Source organism: Lynx rufus, unplaced genomic scaffold, assembly GCF_022079265.1.
Source record: "Lynx rufus isolate CCGP_SWC_20201006 ecotype Redwood Valley unplaced genomic scaffold, mLynRuf1.p SCAF_2, whole genome shotgun sequence".
NCBI classification, from domain to species: domain Eukaryota; kingdom Metazoa; phylum Chordata; class Mammalia; order Carnivora; family Felidae; genus Lynx; species Lynx rufus.
In genome coordinates, this window is record NW_025814834.1 from 156,783,810 (window position 1) to 156,802,564 (window position 18,755).

The window sequence follows — 18,755 nt, forward strand, 5'->3', positions numbered from 1 at the left end:
CTTTCCTTTTCTGTAACAAGTTGTCTTAATATTTAAAAAATATTTGTATTTCATTAGAGCCATATTAACTTCTAATTCATTAATATAATATGGTCCTCTATACTTGAAGATACTTTAAGATTTTAGACTTGTTAATAACATTTTAAAAGTGAATTCTCATTGACAGTGAGCAAGCTTCTGGCATGTATTTTTAATCTTCTGTCTAAATAGTTAAGCTGTCTAAATAGTTACTGAATTGCCAGTATATATTTACTGAAACTCAAGAAACATTCACTTCTGTATCTGCACAGCAGTGCTAGGTACTATATATGATAACACTTTTGAGATTTACACCAAAGTAACTGCAGCAATGTCTATGTGATACAGTAGGCAATTAACTAGATACGTGCAAGGGTCAAGTGCTTTCCGACTAATTAAAAGGGTAGAGACCAAGTTCCAAATAGCCCGGACAGACCCCAGGGGATATGCATGCATTCTTCCCTTTGACCACTGCCCGACCCTAACCTATACCTTCATTATAATATATTTACATTGTGGTTTTTAATCCCCCTATGCTCCCCCACCCCTGGGCAGAGAATGGCTGCCATGACAGTTTCCACAAGGATGATATGAAGCCAAAAACTCCCTCTCCCAATCAGTAGGAGGTGCCCTTTCGATGATTGGCTACAACCTCAGTCAGATACTGCCTTAGTTATGATCTATAACCCATCCAAACATGGAAAGAAGAGACAACCCTGACCCCCCAGTGTAACAGCCATCTCTGGGCCTGCCCACTCTTCCAACTTGAGAGTGTACCTTTGTTTAAAGTACAATCAAACCCTTGCATGCTTAAGAGTTTGGCTCTGAATTCTTTCTTGGTCTAACTCAAGAACTAAGGCCAGGGACAAGACACACCATTGACATACAAGTTGTCAATACCAACAATAATAAAATCTCTATAATTCACTTAAGAATGCAATTGCATGGGGTGCCTGGGTGGCTCAGTCAGTTAAGCCTCCAAGGCTTGATCAGCTCAGGTCATGAACTCAGGGTTGGTAGATCAAGCCCCTCGTCAGGCTCTGTGCTGACAGTGCATGTCCAGCTTGGGATTCTCTCTCTCTCCTTCTCTCTCTGTCCTTCCCCTGCTCGTGAGCTCTCTCTCTTTCTCTCTCTCTCTCAAAATAAATAAATAAACATTTAAAAAAAGAATGTAATTGTGTATAAGGTAATAATTATTTTTTCTCTATATTAATAGTCTTTAACCCTTGAATAGTCTAAAACCCTTTCTATTCCTGCACTACTTTAACCCTTTAATATTCCATCCCTATGTCTAGGATACAAATTTGCCAAACTAAACAGCAAAAAGTAAACACAATCTCATTTTTTCAAAAGTGGTGGCTTTATCTCTCACTTTTCTAAAATATAATTACTTAATAAGTACCTGTTTTCAACATGCACTCATACTATTTTCTTTAAGGAGCTGAGTATGTTGTTTTTATGTTCAACATTAAATGGTCCAACAGTTTATTACCAATATGAAGCTCAGCCATAAAATTACATCAGCTTCATAGCAGGGCCCAGCTCTCTGGCAAAATCAATACCCATATTAGAACTTTATAATTCACAGAAAATTTAAAATACTTCTCCAAATTAATAGTTCTATTCACAGTTCTCCAAATTAATAGTCTAGTAAAACAAGCTAAGACTATTTGCAGAACTATTTTAAGCTTTCTGAAAATTATAAAGTTCTAATGTTACTATATTTATTTCATATTATAGATATAGATATTATATTGCCTGGGAACAACACCACTGCAATAGCAGTAATGAGCTTATCTGGCACCAAGACCTTGGTTTTTAAATACCATTCTCTAATGAAAGGAATCAGAGTTTCTTGGAGAAATGCATGATTCTAGGGCTGAGGCAGGGAAAAAACAAGATGAAGGTGGAACCTCTTCTTGTGTCAAAAGGTAAGAACGCGTTCAAAGTCCGATGGGCTACATCAAAAGGACATAGGTGCCAGCTGGAAAAAGATTCCCCAAATCAAATGAAGGGACAATTTAAGCTTTGAAATAAATAATGAAAGAAAGATATTATAGTCCTTCAAATAAAATAGGAATTTGTAAATCCATCCTGAGATAGAAAGGAAGGATAAAGGGAAAGAAGGAATGTGGGAATGAAGGAAATTCAATAAGGAATAGGAAGTATAGCCATTCTCAAAGTACCTCTTCACAAAATATTCATTAATTACAAAGAGTAATTACAAAGATAAACTGGAAGATACCTCCCTAATCAAATAATCAAGGATCACTGAAGGAGTGGTGATCACGTCATCAGTGATGGGACAAATAGAAGTCATGATGGGATACAATGACAGGAACTCAACATCACTTCTGTGATACTCCTGCCAAAGACGCATAAACTGAATCCAATCAATGGAAAACAAGAAAAACATGCCTTGGGGACATTCCACAAAATAACTGCTTCATAATCTTCAAAGGTCATGAAAATCAAGGGAAAAGTGAGGAAAGATTGCGAACTAAACACGCACACATGACAGTTGAAGGTAATATGAGATTTTGACCTAGACCCTTCTGTTACAAAAGGCATTTTCAAGGGGCACCTGGGTGGCTCAGTCAGTTAAGCACCTGACTCTTGGTTTTGGCTCAGGTCACGATCTCAAGATTCCATGAGATCAAGCCCCTCATCGGGCTCTGCACTGGCTGTGTGGAGCCTTCTTCAGTTTCTCTCTCTCCCTCTCACTCTCTAAAAATAAATAAACTCTTTTTAAAAAAGGCATTTTTAAGATAATTCATAAAATTTGCATGGTGTTTGAGGAGAGATGGTAGTAATGCATCCGTGTTAATTTCCTAATTTTGATGGTTTTATTGTGGTCCATTAGGAGAATATACGTAGTGGTAGGAAATACACTAAATTACCCAAAGATAATGGGACATCAAGAAGGCAACTTGCTCTCTAATAATTCAGGGGGAAATTTTTTCTTTGTACTCTTCTTGCATTTTTCTGTAAATCTGAGATTGCTTCAAAGTAAAATAACTTTTTATAAATAAACACACTGATAAAAATAACTGAAATACAAGAACTTTGAATATATCATGAAAAGATAGAAGAAGGGTTCTCAGAACAAGGCAATAGTTGCTGCAAGCTACCTGACAAGTTCTGTGTGAAGGTCTGTAAAACAAAATACGCTTTATTGTTCATTGCATGGCCATTTCGTTTCTGGCTGTGGGATCCTGCCCTTGCTTTTCAAGTGGAAGAGAAAAATGACTCTGTCTCTAGTACAAGCACAGTAAGTTTCCATGACAGCTTTGCATGCCGAAATCCACCAAGACAGCCCACATCTTTGTTTACCTACTGGCATGAAAAACCCTTCCTGCCATCATGATTTCATATCCAAGCTAATTTTTCAGATCCAAAATTCACACCCCATAAGTTTATTTCAACACCAGACAGTTGTGATATGTGTAGTTTTAAGAATGTGCCATTAAAGAAGTGGCAGTTACCCTAGACCAAAGTAGCTGACAAGTTGAAAGCCACCAGCAGTAAATACATGGCCAAAGGAGGTACATAAAGGATAGCACAGGGGAAATTATTCATAGAATGCAAAAATCCTACCACATAAAGAAAATCTTGGGTTATTATCTCTGGTGATTAATCATTTGAGTTTTCATATATAAAATTTTTCTAAAGTAATCTAATCCATGATCTGATAAGCATTTGTCAAACATTATCTAAGGTTTGGGCTACTCCAAATATGAACCTAAAGCTAGCAACCATGCAGATATACTTGTATCCTTAAGTCAAGTCAGAAGCTTCTACTGTTCCAGCTCAGGCTCCCAACTCCAGTAGGGAGTTTATAACACATCACAGGTAAAGGCAATCTCTGTCATTTTCAAAATTAACTATTTTTTCCTACCATGGTTTGCATTTTATCAAGTTCCTCCACCTCAGGGGATATATTCATTTTATTTTTATTTAAATGGTATCTACTCTGTATACGTTTTTTTTTGGTCTGTTTTTTCTTCCCTTAGTAAAACATGAAAATATGATTATTTCTGTCAAGAAACGTTTCTCAGAACTTGGTTGGCTGCATAGAATTCTCCTGAATAGACGTACCTTAAAAAAAAAAAGCTATTTCTGGAGTGGCTCAGTCAGTTGAGCATCTGGCTCTTAACCTCAGCTCAGGTCATGATTTCACAGTTTGTGGGTTCTAGTCCCATATCAGGCTCTATGCTGATGGTGTACAACCTGCTTGGGATTCTCTCTCTCTCTCTCTCTCTCTCTCTCCCCCCCCTCTTTCTCTGTCCTTCCCCTGCTCACTCACTCTCTCAAAATAAATAAACTTAAGGGGGAAAAAAGCTGTTTCCTTGTTAGTTAACATATAGTTGACAATTTTTATCTGGATAGCTGGTTATTTCCTTTGGATAATTCCCTAAAGCGAAATCACTGACCCAAAATGTGCACTTGCATTAAGGCTTTTGACAGTATTAACAAATTTTCCTCAGAAAGGTTTTAGTAATTTCTTCTCCCATGAGCCTCTTCCCCTCCCCCTTGTCTGCACTATTATCACATTTCAGTGCAATGAACTGAGTTATTAAAGTGTTAAATAATTGTACATAATTGGGTAGGTCACTCCTTGGGAAAATGTATTGTTCAGAGAGTCAACATCTTTTGAGTGGTAAAGGATTTTCTTTCTTTATTTTTTTGTTTGTTTTTCAGAAAACACTATTGCCTTAAAAGTCTGGTTATCGGCTTATCTCCAAGAGAATAACTTTCTGGATACTACCATTCTTCCTAGAGTTGTCTGGCTAAAGAAAATTGCTCACAAAGAAATATTTACTTTCTTGGACTTCTTTCTGAGTTTTACACCAGTCATTTCAAGTGTTGCAACTCACTTTTTTTTGCCAAAATCAGCTCATTCACCAACTGTTTTTAATTAGCTATGTTTGAGATGGTGTTTGCATTTTATCCCCCTCCCCTTTTTAGAAACAAATTTCCAAAACAATTACCTATTAGGCTGGGAGTCTCAAGCTTTTGCAAAGCCTGAGGGTGAATTTGTGTGTGTGCTCTGGCGCATGCGCGTGCTTGTTTTGGAAAGTTTGTAAATCCACTTAGTTCTTTCTGAGGAATAGTAGCCAAATAAACATTTTGACAGGATAGCTATTAAAATACTATATCTTTTTTTGGCAATTCTACTTGGGTTTGGCTTTCTTAAGTACTACTACAGGAAACATAAGATTATGGACTCCATTCACATCATTATAAAAATAAAGGTACAAAGACACAAGATAAGGCAATTGGGTTTAGCTAATTGAATTTATTTAGAGAAAAGTATATGTACTGTGTATGAGCAGATATCTAATTTACTTACTTGGATTTTTCAAAATTAATCTTTCTCACATTGCCAAGAAATAAAATTTCCTCTCCTTAGTACCTCATTACTGCTTTTTTTTTTAAATATGTTATAGTATAGAGGCTAATGTAGTATAAAAAAGACATTGTAAATGCAGTGAGGGGGGAAATCCTTATATTACCTTTATTGTGTAGTCCTTTTAATTTTAATGTTTGCTTTAATATAATAAAAAATTGAACCTAATGTTGCATAAAAAACCATCTTTGTGTTTAAATTTCCTTGCTCTTACACAAGATCCATTTGGAATAAGGCTAATGGAATTGGAATTTTGCATTAATTAACCTAGAAGAACGATGTCTCCTTGTAGTTTTCAAGAGGCCATTACACATTCCAAACTCTGGCAGCACCATAGTTTGATCTAGTGAGTGACACAGGGTAAAATATCTAAACAGTTGTGTTTCTTGAGAACATGTAGACTGAGTAATAATGCTAAATCAGGAAACCGGCTCCACAGTTTATGAGGCTGCTCAGGATTCAGCTTGACTCTATAATAACTCAGAAAAAATCCATTTCAGTTTTAAAACGGAGCTTTTGTTTTTTGCATGCATCCATTTTCTTTTAATCTGGAATTCCCTCATCTGATTCTTTTGAGAAGGCATGTGGATATTCCCTTTACCAGAGCAAATGATTTTGGATACTTTAGGGAGAACAAGTTACATTTTACCCTTGAGCAACATGTGTTTGAACTGCATGGGTCTACTGCATGGGTCTACTTTTACGTGGATTTTTTAAAATAAATACAATAATACAGTATTGTAAGTGTATTTTCTTTTTCTTATGACTTTCTTAATAACATTTTATTTTCTCTAGCTTACTTCATTGTAAGAATACAGTATATAATGCATATAACATATAAAATATGTGTTAATTGACTGTTATCTGTAAGGCCTCCAGTCAACACAGGCTATTAGTAAATCAGAAAGCATTAACAGAAAAAAATTAAAACTAGATCATATTAAAAATTTAATGTATTTTCTCACATTTAAAAAATATTTTCCAAATTTAAAAAAAAGTGACAAAACCCAATGTTCATGTGGAAAAACTCAGAATAGATTTAAATTCAACTATTTAGAATTTTTTTGAAAGCTTTAAAATTATTGGTGAGAAAAAATTATCTTAATGAGGTCCAAAGAGGCCTATTTTTCCATATTAAAACTAATTTATTTATTCAACAAAGTTTCATTCAGCACCACTGAGTACCTACTATGTTAAATACCTACTAAGTAGGTATTAAATGCCTATGTCAAACAACAGGCAGCTTGAAGCAGCTTCTGGCTTCACAGAGCTCACTAACACCATTCAATTCATACTGTTCACAGTCCTAGAAAACTTGATGGGTTGGTTCTAGGATTTATCGTTTCAAACACATACTCACTTAAAAAATGAATAAATAAAATATTCAGATTCTATTTACAACTCTTTTTCCTGGAGCTTTTCCTACTTGACTAGACCACTGGACTAATTTCAAAGGTCTGTGAGTAAAGTTGACTTAGTCCAATGTATTTTTATGAAAATCCAATGACTGTGTCTGTACAATGACAAAGTAAATTATTTTTAAGATGTTAATTTCAGCTACACTTGTTGACTGTAATCACATAAACTACCCCCATAGAATAGTTTTGAAGATTAAATGATATAATGTTTATATATCTAGTACATATTATTATACTACAGATTATTATTATATATATAATATCCAGTACAGAATAAGAACACAGTAAATAACAGCTGTTAGTATATTATTTACAGCTATGGCAACAGGTAGAAAGATTCATATCCACATTTTAGGCTGCTAGCATTGGTCTTTGCCTTATACTAGCATTTGGCTTGTATGCTTCACGGTGCAAATTTAACTTCTGCAATAACAATTTTCATATTATTTTAAAATATTTTCCAACTATTGAGAGGCCTTCTCTTGTCTAAATTTGCATATGTTGATCTCTCATAATAATTCTGAAGTGTATGTATTCATTTTATCATTTGACAGAGGAGGAGACTGAAGCACTTTGAAGGAAATAATCTGGCCGAGCTGACATGGTTAGTAAGTGGCAGAACGAGGATTCAAACCCAGACTCATCAGACCCCAGAGTTTTTCCATGTGTCATGCTGCCTGTGTTGGAAGACTTTTGTTAGTACAATTGAATTTATAAAATTGTTTTCCAAACTGTTCTTTCTTCTTGAGTCCAGAATTCCTAGAGACTCCAAAAAGATGTCTGGGATTTGTGAACCACTATTTCAACACAACCAAACATAAAGAAAATGTTTGACTTTTGTTACACAGAACAATTTCCCAATATCAGAAAAATTGAAGATGTTTTTAGTGTGACAAGCGCATCACCTAGACAACTTAAGGTTTGTACTGATAATACACAGTTCCTTTCTCTCTCTCATGTAATAGAAACCATAAGAAAAATGCAGGAACTCAGGTAGAGATTTATCTCTGAACTGAACACATCTACACTCCCTTGTGGTATCTGTCCTCCTCTCTCATGGTTGAAGACTGAGGCAAGTTTAGAAATCAGACCAAAATTGGTAACAAACACATTTCTGCAAAAAATGGAGACTATGAAATATCTTTTACTTGAAAATGAAAACACAGCCACGGTCAAAATTGCTGCTAGCTTTACTGATACATGGCAGCTTCTAAACCCACAAGGTAATTTTACAGGGGAACCTAATGGATCAAAATTTGGTTCCCATTAGAAAGTCCAAGAGAGGTAGAAAGGCAAGCTGAACAGTTACCCCTGAAATAAATAGAAGCCTACTCTTAAGGCAGGTAAGGAATCTCCATGAAATACAAAAATGAATAAGACTTGAAGTACTTTTTTTCTAAGGCAGAAGATGAAATTTGATGAATTAATACGATTTCATAGTGAATTCATGATTTTCTCAAATCACATAGTAGTAATTTTAGAGGCAAGTACTCATTTAAATACTCTGAATTTCCCTCAGTCTGATTTCTCATTTACTTTCTGAATTAAGCAATTTCTTAAGATACTTAACATATTCACCAACAGTATATATGTTTTTCATTTTCTTACCTAAATGCAGATCTGATATCTTTAACCTTCTCAATACTCAGGAATCATAGGAATGGGGAGGGATACCCCCAGAGTTCTTTTGCTTGGTCATACCAATCATCCCCACAACCTCAAGCCGAGCTCATTGAGCCAAATACACATCAATACAAATAAAAGATTGCAAGAGACTTGGCAGGTCCTTGTGTGTTGTCTGAACATTTTCCATAGGCAACGCCAGCTCCACCACCACTTAGCTACTCCTATTCTACTTGCAATCAAAACTCCAGCATCTGGAAAGAATAACCTTAATTTTTAACATGTTAGTCCTTACAGGGCTCATGAGAGTAGAGAAAAGAAGAAGCCCTCAAGGATGTCTAAGTCACTTAGAAAGTTAAGTTATAAAAAAAATAGTCTCTCTTTCCCCTACATTGGGAGTTAAAGAGGGAGAGCAAAACTTAATTATGCACAGGTTGCTGCCTTTTATTGCCATTTACAACATCTTACAAGTCTTATAGATTCTACTGGCACTTGCAGCAATAGCAAGAGTATTCCTCCAGTACACCCTAAAATGGTAACTTCAGGGTACTGTCATTCATGCTTGTTAAATCCTTAGAAGTCTTTTTTTTTTAATTAATTAATTTATTTATTTTGAGAGAGAGCAAGCACAAGTGGGGGAGGGGCTGAGAGAATCCCAAGCAGGCTCTGTACCATCAGGGCAGAGTCCCATCCTACCAACTGTGAGATCATGACCTGAGCTGAAACCAAGAGTCGGACACTTAACCAACTGAGCCACCCAGGCACCTCTAAATCCTCAGAAGTCTTAAGTGGCTATAGATTGTGGTGGTGATCATACTGGAAAGCAGAATGAGGCCACAGGTTCAGACAAGCCTAAATTTCAATCCCAGCTCTGCCACTTACTGACTTTGTTACCTTGGGAAAATTATTGAACTCTCACAGAGTCTAGGTTCCCTCGTCTATAACAGAGGCCTAATTGGGACAACCCTGCAATTTTAAGAAAATTGAACATTCTATAATCAAGCATAGTGCCTGAGACATAATAGGTGCCCAATAAGTGTTGGTTGAAATAAAATTAAATGAAATACCTACATGTATCTGACCCTTAAAGCCCCTTGGAAAACTAATGAAGAGGATTGTGGTATAATGTTCAAGATTAATACACTAAGCATAACAAAGATTTGCCCAATCTGAGTAGGAAATACCCGCCAAAATATAAGAAACTCACCCTGAAGTAGGAGGAAATCAAAAGAGTCAGATGAAGCCCTAAGTTGATCACTGCTCAAAAGTGTTGACTTTGAGTTCTACAGGGGTGAGGCCCATTCAATGTCCTTAGGTTACCTTTTGTAGACACAAATCTCATTCCTTGTGGATAAATACTCCCAGTTCTAAGAATTGGGCCACCAACACCACTCCAAGAGCAGTGGCTAAAGAGAAGCCACTGGGAGATGGTTGCCCTAGGGCAAGAGAAATAGGGCCGCAGCAATAGTGGAAACCACAGTTCACAGTGTGGAGCATTCAGGACCCACAGGCTACAGCCAAAGAAAGACCACCTGGTGGAATCAGAGCACAAATCATCACCATGCCTACTCATACTCTTGGTTAACCTGGAAACAAGGACTACAGAGAAGAATCCTGTTTGATTCAATCAATATGTATTCAATTCAGTGTAAAAGCCATGGGTTGGGTCCCACTTCTGATATGATGACAATTTTGTGGAAAAAGAGTGATTATATGAACTTTTTGGTATAGACAGTTAAGAAAATGGATGTCAATGGACAGAGATGAGAATGTAAAACAATCATAATCTCGCATTTTCTTGGTTATTTTGATACAAACACTTCATAGACCTGAGCTTCAGATTAGCTGATTGTGAACTGGACACAATTCTACTCGCCCTGAATGCTCCCAAAAATAGTTCTGAGTTTCTAATGAGATCTTACACATAGAATTTCTTATAAAGATGGGACACAGTTTTGTTCTTGTTTTGAGTAACAAAAGTAATCTCCTAGGTAATAGGATGGAGAAAGTTTTAGCAAAGAAGAAAATTTAAGTTTAAGATGCATCCAGTTTAGGGGTGCCTGGATGGCTCAGTCGGTTAAGCAGCCAACTTTGGCTTGGGTCATGATATCATGGTTCATGAGTTCAAGCCCCTCATCAGGATTTCTGCTGTCAGCACAGAGCCCACTTCAGATCCTCTGTCCCCCTCTCTCTACCCCTCCCCTGCTCACTTGCTCGCTCTCTCTCTCAAAAATGAATGAACATTAAAATTTTTTTTAAGAAAACACGCATCCAGTTTAGAACTCTCAGAGTTTTAGCCCAGGAGACTCACAAAAAAATAACAGCAATAAATTATAAAGTAGATGACTATACAAAGAGCTACAGAAATACAATGAATTATGTTTGGGAGGTCATTGAACAGGTGACATATAAGTGAGTAGGAGCTTGCCAAAAGAACAAGTGTGAAAAACATGTATGTGTAGGTAGAAGGGGTCGGACTTACCAGGTAAAAAGGAACATGTGAGCAAAGGCATAGAGAGGCATGAAATCTTATGATACGTTTGGGGATCAGTAAGTACTCTTGTTTGCCCACAGCCTAGAACACATAAAAAAGAGTAGAGACTGGAAAATTCATCAAGGATCAAAGTACAAAAGCATACTAAGGAATTTGATGTTTTTTCACAGCAACAAAATGCCACTCAAGATTATTAAGCAAAAAAAGTAACATAATCAGATTCCTATTTCAGAGAGCTCACACCAGTAGCAGTAAGCAAAACTAATTGAATACAATTACAAATGGCCATATATTGATTGCTAAATATATGTCACTTAAGTGCTTTGCTCCAGGAGGCCAGGAAGAATGTGTGTCTTGTTCACTGCTATATCTCACTGGATACACAGTGCCTAACACAGGGCCAGGCTTATGACCGTGCTTTATAAATATTTGTTGAATTAACTCATTGCTATTGGAATGATGATGGAGATTTTTTACAGATGTACTTCAACCTTATTTAACCCTTAATGCTGCAATATGCAACACTATTGTCACATATTTATATACTAGTTATCTTCAGATTCGCAGCACCTGGCTCATTCTCTGGCATTATAGTAGGAGCTCAATAAATCGTGTGAACTAGACTAAACACAAGAGCCTTCACAAGACTTGTCCAAATGGACACAGGAAATGTGAGTACTATTGACCTTATCAAAACAATGGTGTCCAAATTATTACTGACACATTTCATTTTGACCTGAATTTGCAGGTGGGTCCATCCTAAAAAGTAAAATAACCACCCTCCAGAAACCATATATGTTTTTACTGATCTATGAACTGTGAGGTACAAAAATGTGACAAATCAGTTAACCAAACCATGGCAATGCAAAAGCCCACTACTGACATGATGAATTTCAAGATGTGAATGAGCATAGTGCTTTAATGTCCAAATTATAATGAAAACATTAAATTTAAAAGAAGAAAAACAGTGAGTTTATGAAAGTAATCATACTTTAGTATGATTTAGTATTAGTAGTGCAAGAGTTGCTGTTGGAACAGAGAACAACCCATCAGTAGAAAAAATATAAACATAATGCCAGGGAAAGAGGACATTGGTTGGTTACGTGAAGTGCCCCCAACATTCAGGAAGAGACATGTTAAATATGAGAAAAATAAGAGAAGACAACATACACGTCTTATGTGACAAAAGGAAAGGCAGAACGCTAGCCAAAAGGTGTCATCCCTATTGTCTTAGTCTGCTTGGGCTGCTGTAATAAAATACCTTGGATTGGGTGCCTTAAACAGAAGACTTTTATTTCTCACACTTTTGGGAGTTCAGGAGGTCCAATTAAGATGCCTGCAGATTCAGTGTATACTAATGGCCCTTTTCTTGGCTTGCAAATGACAGCCTTCTACCTATGTCCACACATGGACTTTCCTCAGTGCCTGCACAGAGTGGAAGATCTCTCTCTATTTCTATCTCTATCTCTCTCTTTCTCTTCTTTTAAAGGCACTAATCCCATCATGAATGTCTCACATTTGTGACCCACTCTAAACCTATTTATTTTCCAAAAGTCCCACCTCCAAATACCATCACATTGAGAATTAGAGCTTCAACATTTGAATTTTGAAGGGAAACAAATACTCAGTCTATAACACCTGTAAATTCCTAAATTTTATCATTAGCAATTCCTTCTGTCGTGATAAGTTCCAGTGCCTTCTATCTAGAGGTCCTTTAAGAAATACTATTTCTGGGGAACGCCTGGGTGGCTCAGTTGGTTGATCATTCAACTCCTGATTTCCATTCAGGTCATGATCTCATGGTTCATGAGACTGAGCCCCATGTCAGGCTCTGTGCTGACAGCATGGAGCCTGCTTGGGATTTTCTCTCTCACTCTCTCTCTGCCCCTCTCCCACTCACACATGCAATCTCTCTCTCTCTCTCTCTCTCTCTCTCTCTCTCTCTCTCAAAAAGAAACTTAAAAATATATATTAAAAAAAGAAATATTATTCCCTGGAGGAATAATACCTTACCTGGAAGATTGGAGGCTCTATGTGAGAACACAGAGCATCAATGTTAGGAATGAAATGGTAACAGGCACAAAAAGAGAATATAGAAGTCACTGAAGACAAAGAACTGATTTCCCATTGTTTGCACTGATAAATAATAAAGACAGCACATAAAAATATTCCAACCAATTACTAAACAATACATTATATAATTCAGTAACAATTATTTTAGGAAATCTGCAGTATGGTCTATCTTCTTATGTACCCTGAGGCCCATTAAAAATTGCTTGTTTGCTATAGTTTCATGGGTCCCCTGGACACAAGCCCTGTTGGCTTTTAGAGCTAGGTGTTTTAGAAGCCCACCACTCCACTGGGAGTCCTAAAACTTGGGGCACTAGATGTGGGGTTCAAACCCTCATTCCTCAGGGAGAAGCAGGAATTGGGGGTTCCTGCCCAATTGCATGGCGCTATACTGGCATTGGGGTTTATGGTGACAGTGTGCCTTATCCTTCCCCACCTGTTTCTATGTGGATATTTTCTCAGTAATCAGATTTATAGGAGCCACTCAGCTAATTTCTAGATCTCTTTCAGAGGGAGAGGCTCCATGTGTAGCTGTACAATCAGTGTGTCCGTGGGAAGGGTGAAGCTCAGGAGCCTTCTCTGTTACCATCTTGGGTGACTCTTTTCATGAACTCTCTATCATGAGATATTCTTAATGAAATTGCATATTTAAGGGGCGCCTGGGTGGCTCAGTCGATTGAGTCTCCGACTTTGACTCAGGTCATTATCTCGTGGTCTGTGAGTTCGAGCCCCGCGTCGGCTCTGTGCTGACAGCTCAGAGCCTGGAGCCTGCGTCAGATTCTGCGTCTCCCTCTCTCTCTGCCCCTCCCCCACTCATGTTCTGTCTCTCTCTCTGTGTCAAAAATAAACATTAAAATTAAAAAAAAAAGAAAAAAGAAATTGCATATTTTACCAATAAAAAAACTAAAAATTTATTTCCACAACAAACTACTTTTCATATATTTGAATTCTTCTGATTATATGTCATGATATATTTTTCCTTTTTTAATCAAGTAGAAAATTGAAAAATATAAAAAAATTTTTAAATATAGGAAGGACATTCACCCATAGTGCTCTTATCACAGATAGCCAGAATTAACAATTTAATGTATTTCTTCTGGGGTTTTCCTTATTTGTATTTTGAAAATGAGTCCAGATTTTTTTTTTTCTGAATCCACCTTTTTTTTTTAAGTAGGCTCTGTGCTCAACATAGGGTTTGAACTTAAAACCTGAGATCAAGAGTCACATGCTTTATCGACTGAGCCAGCCAGGTGCCCCGATTTTTTCTGAATCCAAAGCCAAATAACATTGCAGTGGGCATGCATAGGACTTATTTCTCTATTTTTTTTTCTTCACATAATATTTCATTAGGATACATTTTCAGAAGAGGGAAAATATAGGTAGGAGTGGGTCAGGAATAGGGAATGGATCAAAAACATGATGTATATTACCAATTTGTCTTTCAAAAGTATAGGCAATTGCTTCTTTCACCTTATCCTTGATATTAGAATACTATTTTAAAATTTTTTTAATTTTAATGTTTTTCTTTTGAGACAGAGAGAGACAGAGCATGAGTGGGGGAGGGGCAGAGAGAGAGGGAAACACAGAATCTGAAGCAGACTCCAGGCTCTGAGTTGTCAGCACAGAGCCCAATGCAGGGCTCGAACCTACAAACCGCAAGATCATGACCTGAGCCAAAGTCAGACGCTTAACCGACTGAGCCACCCAGGCACCCCTAGAACACTATTTTTTAAATCTATATTAATTTAATACGTGAAAATGAAACCTCATTCTTGTCTTAATTTTCATTTATTTATTTGCTGTACTAAAGGTCATTTCACATATTTATTGGTCATTTATGTTTCTTCTTTTAAGGAACTTTTCCTGTTAATGCCCTTTAACCACCTACTATTTAGGTATCAGAACTTTTACCATCAATTTCTATATATCCCATACATAGCAAAAATAATATTACTTTGTCATATGTGGTATATTTTTCCTTTTTATTTAATTTTAAATTTTAATTACATTTTTTAAGTACACAAGGATATTTTAAATATTTGTGTATTCAAATCTGTACAACTTCCCATTTTCCAGCAGAATATATTTCAAAAAAGAAACTTTACCCTGCCCCCCAAGCTCATTTTTGGTAAAAAAATAAATAAAAACATGCTCTTGACATATGTAATGTGAGATTTTGTTTTCTTTGACTTGGAAAGAGTAACAAATCCTAAGACATGACCTTCTTCAGGATGAGTTTCAAATAGAAAAGTCTGAAGCACAGGATAGAATAACAGCCATATTCCTAGATCAGTCAGTTAACTCAAAGGAATCATTCAAAACCAGAGAAAAATGCATGCCTAGTATTTTCCAAATCTAAGAATCTCACCACTATATTTTCTGGGAAATCTTGCCCTCCCTAAAGACCACAAACCACTTCTAGGCCTTCAAGATAGTAGGGAAATTACGTCAATCAAGCTTTGAAATTCACAGTATATAAATACAAGATAATAATCACAGTAGGGCAAACCACACACAGCTATCAATATGTTTACTCAATTGATTACCAGAAAGAAAACAAAGCTAGTCAAGGGAAAAGACCATTTCATTTTTCTATCTGAGATAGCGTTCTGCCTTCTCCTCTTTACTTTCACCTATTTAAATCACTCAATATCCAGATCATTGCCCCCTCTTATGTCAAATTTTCCACAATCACTCTGTTAAATATAATCTCTCCTTCTGAATACCTTATTGTGAAGCCCACTTTTGTGGTCCTACCATAGAACCTTATTTCATCATTTTTTCTACACTTGGCTTAACTTTTCCTTCTTATGATATACACCATCACCACCATCACTAACCTTACCTATACTAGATTGTAACAATGACATCTTACAAGCTTTTGTATTCTTGAACATAACAAGTATTCATGAAATATTTTTGGACATGTGAATAAGTGAAAAAATTTTAATGCACTCTTTTTATTAGTTTATCAAGCATCCGAAACAGAAAATAAATTTAGCAACTGACAAAACAAGTTCCTTTGGACAAATAGAAGTTCCCTTGGTAATTTTCTGTGACTATAGTCACTATTAAGTTATTATTAATCATAAAAGGATTCAGGGACTGATTTCTCCTCTAGTCCTATATCTGCTATAGGAGTATAGTCCATGTTACTATGGTCAGTAAATACAGAAGGCAAAATTTCTATAGAGATGAGCTATAAAACAGACACATGGGTGAAAATGATTCACTTAGCTCAGCAAGTGTTTGAAATAAGCAGGCTTGTCTTTCAACATTTCCTGCCCTTCATCCTGCTCATCATCAACCTTCCTTAAGCCTCAAAGTTAGGTCACTTTTCTGTCCTATATCTAGACCTCACTTTATTTCAGCTTTCTGGGTCCTTGGAGAAGCAGAGATCTGTTCTGATTCTGCCAGGCCCCCACGTCCTTCTTCATTATTTTAAGTTCAGACTTCTTGAGTGAATAAAACTTTAATTCTCCATCACATTTTCTAAAAACATTCTCTATTTTATGACCTTGTGAACCCTCTCAGCTTACCTCATTACCTATTCTTCTTTAAACAAATATTTATTGACTACCTGCTACACGCTCAGTACTAGGGAAACAATGGTATGTATGCAGACACAGTTCTTGTCTTATCAGAACTAAGAGCAATGGGAAGGGCATACAATTAAACAATTCTAACAAGGTGAGTTAGTGAAAAATTAATCAATGCCTTAATTTTTAAATTTTTTATATAAATACATGTATATGCACTATATATATTTTATTTACATAAATACATGTATATATATATATGTGTGTCCTTGCTTCCGTGGACTTCTGGCAAAACTAAAGCTCTTTCTTTTGTAGAAACAGACCTATGTGTTCCCTAGTTTGTAGTTCCTTGCCTAAGGAAGGATGGTTGTGTATTTGAATGTGTAGGCCTAGTAAGAAACCAAGCCTGGTAAGCTAAGAGAGTGATAGACAGAGGCTGATACTTCCCAGAGAAGGGTCAGTGGTCCAAACCCTAAGTTCAAAAGAGGGGATGGCCACGAGGAGAAAAAGGAAAGAAAAAAAGGGGGTGATTAGAGCCACCCTGGATGTGGGAGTGATTACAAGGAGGTGTAATGTGTCAGCACTAAGCACCGTGGCTTCAAGGTGAGTGGGTAAGCCAGCAGAATTTCTGTCTTTGAAAGGACCACGTACAGCCTGGAACAAGAGCCTCTCAGTGGTCACCATAACAAATCTCTGACCTTTCCTGCATTTGTCCTGGACTACATAAGCCCCAGGGACCTGACTCAACCCAAGGAGGAAGAAGGAATCTCAAAAAGTATCTAAAATTGTACTTCTTGCCAACCGTGGAAAAGAAACTGGAAGCTAGACTTTAACAGACAGAAATATGATATTTCTTACACCCTGCATGTCACAAACAATTCATAACCATTCATTACACAAGTAATTACAATAAATTGCAAGACATGATCTAAGTCTCCAGTCTTGACTAGCTTATCCCAAATTCTCCCCAAATTCCTCTCTCCCTTTCTCAATCCTATGTCTTCACACTCCACCCTCATCAGTCTCCTTAGTCCATGGGACTGTCAGAATTCATTTCTGTCAGTCTCATTCATAGATTTTTTTTTTTTAATTTTTTTTTCAACATTTATTTATTTTGGGACAGAGAGAGACAGAGCATGAACGGGGGAGGGGCAGAGAGAGAGGGAGACACAATCGGAAACAGGCTCCAGGCTCTGAGCCATCAGCCCAGAGCCTGACGCGGGGCTCGAACTCACGGACTGCGAGATCGTGACCTGGCTGAAGTCGGACGCTTAACCGACTGCGCCACGCAGGCGCCCCTCATTCATAGATTTTAAATATGCATTCTGGGGACCTGGGTGGCTCAGTTGATTAAGCATCCAACTTTGGCTCAGGTCATGATCTCGTGGTTCATGGGTCTGAGCCCCACATTGGGCTCTGTGCTGACAGCTCAGAGCCTGAAGCCTGCTTCAGATCCTGTGTCTCCCTCCCTCTCTCTCTCTCTCTCTCTCTCTCTGCCCCTCCCGTACTCACACTGTCTCTCTCAAAAATAATAAACATTAAAAAAAAATTATGTATGCATTCAGTTCTTTCTTCCTGACCTGGCAAAGTGTCCCCTTGTTGGTCCATTTCTTTTCATATTGAGTTTTTTGTTAATTCTAGAAAGGGAACACAGCTTCTCTACACAAAACCAAAGAAAAGTCTTTTTCTTGTATGGAAGGTCCTTTCCTTTGCTTGAGTAGCAACTACATTAAACACAAACTTTGTGTTTGTTATTATTTTCATTTTTCATTATTTCATTTCATCATAAAGAGATGAAGGAAGAGGAGGATGCAAACCCAGCTAGCCTGATTAGACAAATTCACCCTTTGTTACCCATGAGGTAGCCAATATTATAGCCAAATTACCTTAAATTCTATTGCAAAGCTACAACCTCATATTTTCATGCATTACAACTCTCCTCAATAGTTTGAAGTACCCAATTAATCCACACAACAACTCCTATAAAAGAAAATTGTCTTAATAGTTACCCTAAAAGTGTAATGGAATTATATAATCCATAATGATGTAATCCAATGTGTCAGCCATTATCATAAGTCATATCATTAGCAATGCCACTCAAATGGTACACTTGTCCTGTAATTGCCTGTCAACCAGCCATTTATCATGGTAAACCCTTTGTTTAAATTCAATTAATTACTGAT